General features: G+C 62.3%; 1 pseudogene; it reads right to left on the bottom strand.

Annotated features, from left to right (window-relative positions):
* Positions 1 to 324: 324 nt before the first annotated feature.
* LOC116546905 lies at positions 325 to 4,627 on the bottom strand (annotated as a pseudogene).
* Between the last annotated feature and the right edge of the window lie 2,115 nt (positions 4,628 to 6,742).

Genomic DNA, 6,742 nt, shown 5'->3' with positions numbered 1-6,742 from the left:
TCCTTGGCATCACTGACTCCTCCCTCGGGTCTCAACTTGAGGCCCCTCCTGGAAAGGCCTTCCCTGACGTCGCAGCACAAGTGCCCTTTCCTTGTCTGTTTCTCCCTGGCAGGCTGTGAGCACCAGCAGGGCGGGACCTCATCCAGTCACTGCTGCACGAGCAGTGGCCAGAGACAGCCTGGCTCTCAGCCACACTCAATAGCTGTTTCACCCAACCCAGGACCGACCAGGTGCTGCCAAGCCCTTGCTCCCTGCTCCTCCACACAGCCCAGCTCACCTGGCCCTAGGGCCCCACCACCCACTGTGTGCAGGGGTGAATGTTACAGGGCCGCGTGGCATTGGGTCTCAGTGCCTCCTCGCAGAGGCCTGGCTCTGGACAGGTCACCAGATGCTGCTGTTCACCACCAGCACAGGACTCAGAGTACTGGGGTGCAGGGAAGGAGTCAGGGCACAGCCAGGGTCTGAGGGCGCCCCCTCCCCTCAACTGGACCCCAAGGCCTCACCTCCCTCCAGGAAGAAGTGTAGCATCTGAGGCATGGCTGGGCCCCGCAGGGCCGGTGCGCGGGCGGTTTGGCTAGCCCTGGCTGACAATGGAAGGGTCGCAGCAGCCGGAGGTCCTGTGTGTCCACATACTGCACGTCCCACACTGAGGAGCCTCCACCACAGCTGCAGGAGCACTGGTGACGGAGAGACGCGTATGGACACCCCCCACGTGCAGGCCCACACATGCGACCCCATGAGGCCTGTGGCAGGGAAGGCATCAGGCCCCGTTCCAGCCCGGGAAAATCCCTGAAGAGTCCCAGCGGGAGGCCAAGGCTGGCAGGCCCCAGGCAAAAGATACACAGCCAGGGGCTGCCATGGGCGGGGACAGACGGAGAAAGGGAGGAACAAAGGCAAGCTGGTGAAAGACAAGTCCAGATGGGGTCAAAAATACAGAGGGGAGGAGACAGGCCTAGCCAGACAAAAATGAAGACTCCCAGGAGATTCAGATCCAGTGCCATCGGGTGCCCAGACGTGCAGCCCAGAGCCCTCCCCTGCTGCTCTCGGAACACAGGCCATGGGGACCCAGGGCTCCGCCCCGTGCCCTGGCTCCATCCTCACACACCTTACTCCAGTTGCCCAAGTGCCAGGTGGCACAAGGCCACAGGTGGCAGCGGTGGGCAGGCTGGGGCCGGCCAGCAGGAACGCAGTCCTCATCCCGGTCGAAGCTACAGCGCACTGGCCTCCAGAAGGCACCCAGGCCACAGGTGGTGGAGCACTGCGGGGCACGGACCCGTGAAAGCCAGGCAGACCCCATCCCCCCCAGGCCCCCACAGCCAGGAACTACCCACCTAGGCTAGCAAGGCCTCAGCAAGACAGGCCCCTCTTCTGGGCCTCAGTTTTCTTATTTGCAAAATAGACTCCTCCACCCAGCACCCAAGAAGACCGTGAGAATAAAGTCAACCCCCACCCCCAGCAACCAACTGACCCTGCCCACAAAGGACAAAGGGACTGTGTTTCCAGTGTCACTGGTGCAGAGATAGGGGAAGGGGACCCTGCGGGCACTCCTGGCCAGCTATCCTGACCAGCCTGCCCCTTCCCACACCCAAAATAGGGATCTGAACAGAAGCTTGCTTCTCCTGCAGTGACCATCTGGGGACCCAGGGAGGGGACACTGGCCAGCTTCTTTCATGCAGCTCAGACCCCTGCAGGTCACTGCCAAAGGACGGTGGAGCCATTGAGGGCAGAGCCAGGTGGCAGTGGGCTGAGCCCAGCGTGGAGGAGCCAGGCTGAGCCTCAGGGAAGCTTGCTGCTTTCTGGGCAGACTGGGCCTGCGGGCCATGAGGGGGACTCTCCCCACTGCACAGCTGTCTGAGTGAACTCTGTCCTGGGGTGTGCTGCCAGTGTGTGCCTGCCCTGGCTTCCCTGAGGCCCCCTGTGCTGCCCAGGAATGGGCCCTGTGGTCTCCTCATCCACCTAATCCTGGGAGCCCCTGCCACGAGGGAGGTGGGACAGACAATGCCTGTGTCCCACTCTGCTCACTTTCAGATGAGGTAACAATCACCAAGGTCTCGGTCAAACTCCCTCACCAGCTCGGCCCGCACCACTTGCCGCGCTCCAGTTTCCAGCTTGCCAGCTGGCGTTCCTGGCAGCCAACAGGTCCACAGGGGGCCCTGCCTCAGCCAGGCTGGGGGCCGGGGGCTGGGTCTCAGGTGCTCTGCGGCTGTTTGCAGGGCTGTCCCAAGCTGGCATGGACAGCAGCCCAGAGCTCAGGGGCACCTCAGGCTGAGGGACTTGGGCTGGCCCTCGGGTCCCGGGCTCCGGGCAGGGTCAGGCTCAGGTGTGTGCCCGAGGCCATTCAGGATCGTGGGGAGGAAGGTGCCCCACACTGCCACAGTCCGAAGGTTCCAGGATCCTGGTCCTGGGGTTGGGGAGTTGGGAGTCCCCGGCTGCAGGGGACTGTCCCTGCCTTCCATCTCTGGCAGAGGGGCTATGGGAGGAGGAAGGGGAGGAGCTGCCTCCACAGTGGGCCTCAACTCACTGTCCCCAGGCCCCAGGCCACCCTCCAGAGCTGGCTTCCAGGCTACAGTCCCTCCTGTCCACAGCTCCACCACATCAGGACCAGGAGAGGAGTGGGTGCTGCCCACAGGGGACAAAGGGGGCAGCATGGGGCTGGGTCTCAGGGGCAGGTGGGGGGCTCTGCAGCCCCCCAATTCCTCATCGTTCTTGGAAACCTCATGGTCCTGTCCCACCATGGATGGGGCAGCTGGCACTGGCTGTCCTCGCCAACCAAGTCATTTTGGCCCCCAGGGGTGGCAGGCATCTGCACGCCATCAGGGGAAACCCTGGGCCAGGGCAGGCTGGGGAGCCCAAGGTCTGGGGCCCCTATGAGGGTGTCTTCCTCAGGCAGGAAACTGACCAGAGTTCCCAGGGGTCAGCTCTGAGGGTGGGGGTGGGGAGCGGCCGCCCTGGCTGGGCCAAGAGCTAGGGGACCAACGTCCCAGTGCCTCCTCCTCCGTGGCTGCAGGGGGCTCTGTGGCAGACACGGGGCTACCTGTGGAGGGCGCAGCAGGATGGCCATGTGGTGTGGGCGTCCCATTCCCTGTCCCCGCCAGGTCTAGATTGGGCTCCTCAAAGGGCCCTTAGGACAGGTCCTCGTGGAAGTTGATGAAATTGTAGTCGTAGTAGAAGTCGTCCACAAACACAGGCCCCAGCGGGTCCAGCTCCAGGGCCTCCCGGCGATGGCGTTGCCCATGCTGGCTGGCCTGGGTGCTGAGGTGGGTAAAGGGCATGGGGCCAGGTGGCGCGGGATGAAGTCAGCCTCGTTGAAGAGCTCGTGGCTGGAGGAGCCGCTGCCTGAGACTTCAGGGACCAGTGTGTCCAGGGGCCGCGCATAGGGTGGCAGAGAGCAGGTGACTTGTCGGGCTGGCTGCTGGGCCTCGTCACAGGGGACAACCAGTGTCATTGGTGCAGAGGACACCTCGGTGCTGAGTGCCCTCCCCGCATGTCACTGAGCACTGAGGGGGGGAAGCTAGGGTGAGGGGCTCAGGCTGGGAGGCAGGCTGCCAGGGGACGCTGGGGCAAGGTGGGGACAAGGTACTGTCCACTGCCCGCGTCAGGGACAGTGGCAGGGACCCCAGCCAGCCCTCTCTGGCCCTACCCAGCTCAAGGTCATGGCTGTGGCCACGGCTTTGCAGGGGCTTCCTGATCCCTGAGGCTTTGGAGTCAGGCTGGACCCTGGAATGCCCCAGACTCCCTCCCACCCACGGTACCAGGCAGTAAGGGCTGGAGGAAGGCTGTCTGCCTCCCTGTAGCCTGAGACCAAGGGTGGTGCTGGAGGCGGCCCCTCCCATCCAGCACTCACCTGAGACCAGTTCCCCACAGCCCAGGTGGCCGGACAGGGCATGTGGCGGTTGCAGGGGGTTTCAGCTGGGGGCCGGGGAAGGTGTTCACAGGCGGGCGGCTCCAGGGCACTTTGCTCATCCAGCTTCACACCGCGGATGCAGAGCATGACCCAGCGTGAGAGGCCCCCAGGCCCGCAGGAGCACAGCTGCCACTCACCTGCCCACCACCTGGCAAGGGCACATGGGTGGCATCAGCAGGCTCACCAGCAGGGAGGGCCAGGCCAGGCTCGCAGGCCCTCAGGGTTGGTCCCAGAGCTGGGACCAAGGCCAGTGGCTGCTTCTCCAGAGCTCCAAGCCCAGGTAGGTGTCCTACCCCCTAAGTCTGGTGACATGGCCCAGCCCCTCTGCTCCTGCCACCCTCCCCTCAGGGGAAGTGAGCATGACCTGAGGCCTATTTCCATATCCAGGGACCTAAGGAGGAGAACCACAGGTGTCCAGCCTGACCCAGGCTGGAGTAAGGGGTGACCGGGAGCTGGGGCTTCAGCCTTGGGAAGACCTGTGAAAACCTGGCTGCCTGTGCTCCTCCCTGGGAACTCTGGGGCCCAGAAGTAGGGGCCTGTGGCAGACCTAGGCCGCCTGGGGGTGGGGAGTTGGCAGGGGTGTGGGGGCAGCTCACCTGGCAGGGCAGGGCTACTCACTGCACTTCCTCTGGCAGTCATCGGGCTGGCCCAGGGGGTCACAGTGCCCCTCGTCCACAGACCCTGCCTGCCGCTCCGAGCAGTACACACTCTGCCTCTGCACACCTAGGGGCCGTGGGGCTCAGCCTGGGCCTGGCACCCAGGTGCCTACCGCCCAAGACCCAAAGACACCATTTCTGCCAGAACCCTCCCAGAACAGCACCTCACCGCCCGTGTCCGGATGAAGGCAGACCTCCCCGGCTGCCTCCTCCTTGCTGTCCTGCTCTCACCCGCCCTCTCCTACGTAGCCTCTCTCTGACTGTCCCTGGAGAGGTGGCACAGTATGGAGGTTTAGTGGGTTGGGTCCCCAGACCCTCTGCTTCCTAGCTGAGATGCCTGGGCGGCTCATTTGGCCACTCTGAACCTCAGCGGCCTCCTCTGTGAAGTTGGAGTGACAATCCTGCCTGCCTACAAGCCCTGGAGGGAGGACTGCTTGTGGCCTTGCGTATGCGGGCTCAGCCCGTGCCCGGCACATCCTAAGAGCTCGATCTGTGCCAGCTGCTGCTAGCATGCAAACCCAGCCATGACGTCAAGGCTGCCCCACTGTCCATGCCCTTCCCAATGGCTCAGAGAACATCTGGAGAAGAAATGCATCAAGGGGCAGGCCCCGCTCCCCGCACCCACACCAGCCTTGGCATTGCTCCTGTCCTTCACACCTTCTGCCACTGCCCACCCCGGGCTTTTCCACAGCCACGCGCCTCACTTAAACTCACTTCCATACTGCCTGCTGAGGCCCAGCATCAGGACCCCCTCTGCTGGTGGCTCTGCTTTCTCTGCTCCCCCGGGGTCTCAAGAGTAAGCTGTCCCTCCCCTGAGCTGCCAGTCCCACACCCATCCCCCTTTCCTCACCAACAGATTCTGATATTGCTCAAGGTCCCAACTACAGCAATGGGACCTGCTGAAAACACCCTGAGGATGCCCCCTCGAAACTAGGGTTTCTGAGACACAGTCCTGCCTGGGGAGAAACAGGCACGAGTCCCTCGCTGGGAGTCAGCCCTTTCCCCTCCTTCTTCCTGCCCGGAACATGGCAAGAGGCCTGGAAGGGAGGATGCCATCTGTGACAAGCAGGAGGGGAGGGCTGCCGTGGCAAGGACGCTGTAGCTGAGGGACAGTCAGCTCTAGGTCCCGCCAGCTTGGACTGTGCACCTGGGATTTCCTGCCTGTCTGTCCTGGCCACCGCGGGGCACTTGCCTCTGCGTACACTCCTACACGGTCCACCTTCGATCTGCTGAAAGACAATCCCCCAAACGTCTCGTGCTGCACATGTATTTGTTGGTTTCTCACATTTGTCTATTTAAAGACACCTGAATTATGCCAGGTGCGGTGGCTCATGCCTGCAATCAATCCCAGTGCTTTGGGAGGCTGAGTCAGGTGAATTACCTGAGGTCAGGAGTTCAAGACCAGCCTGGCCAACATGGTGAAACCCCAACTCTACAAATATTAAAAAATTAGCCAGGCATGGTGGTGCATGCCTGTAAATCCCAACTACTCAGGAGGCTGAGGCAGGAGAATCAATGGGATCTGGGAGGCGGAGGCTGCTGTGAGCCAAGATCGCACCACTGCACTCCAGCCTGGGTGACAGAGCAAGACTCGTCTCAAAATAAATAAAATAAAATAAAGATAGCTGTATTAGATAAAACGGTTTCCTGGCTTTGGAAGGCATCTACCCAGTTCTCCAGTTCTCATGTTGTCATCACAACAGCATTTTAAGGCTCCCTCTCTTCCCCTGCGTGCCCACCCCCTCCCTCACTTCTCCTTTCCCTCCTCCCCACTCCTTCTCCTTCCCTCACCTCTTTCCTCCAAATAAATAGTAATAATAATTTTTAAATAGCATTTTAAGAAATGCTCAAGTGTCTCTATCAAGATTCCCGATTCTGAGACCCTGAGGACACTGGGTGTCAACAATGGAAAGACTGAGGGGAAAGGGGGAGGACTAAGAGAGCGGGAGATGGAGGCGGGGGGGGGAGACTGAGGGGTGAGCAGGGAGACCGAGGGGCTGGGGAGACCCAGGGGCCGGGGCAGGGAGACCAAGGAGCAGGGGGACTGAGAGGCATGACCGGGGGGAGACCAAGGGGTGTGGGGAGATGGGGTGAGGGGAGACTGAGGGGTGGGGGGAGACGGGGAGGGGGGAAACCGAGGAGTGTGGGGAGACGGGGAGGGGGGGCACTGCAGGGTGGGGGG

This window comes from Sapajus apella, unplaced genomic scaffold, assembly GCF_009761245.1.
Source record: "Sapajus apella isolate SASKATOON/1434 unplaced genomic scaffold, GSC_monkey_1.0 scaffold1642, whole genome shotgun sequence".
Classification (NCBI taxonomy): Eukaryota; Metazoa; Chordata; class Mammalia; order Primates; family Cebidae; genus Sapajus; species Sapajus apella.
The sequence above is the reverse complement of the archived record's forward strand: the minus strand, read 5'-3'. Positions and strand labels throughout refer to the sequence as shown.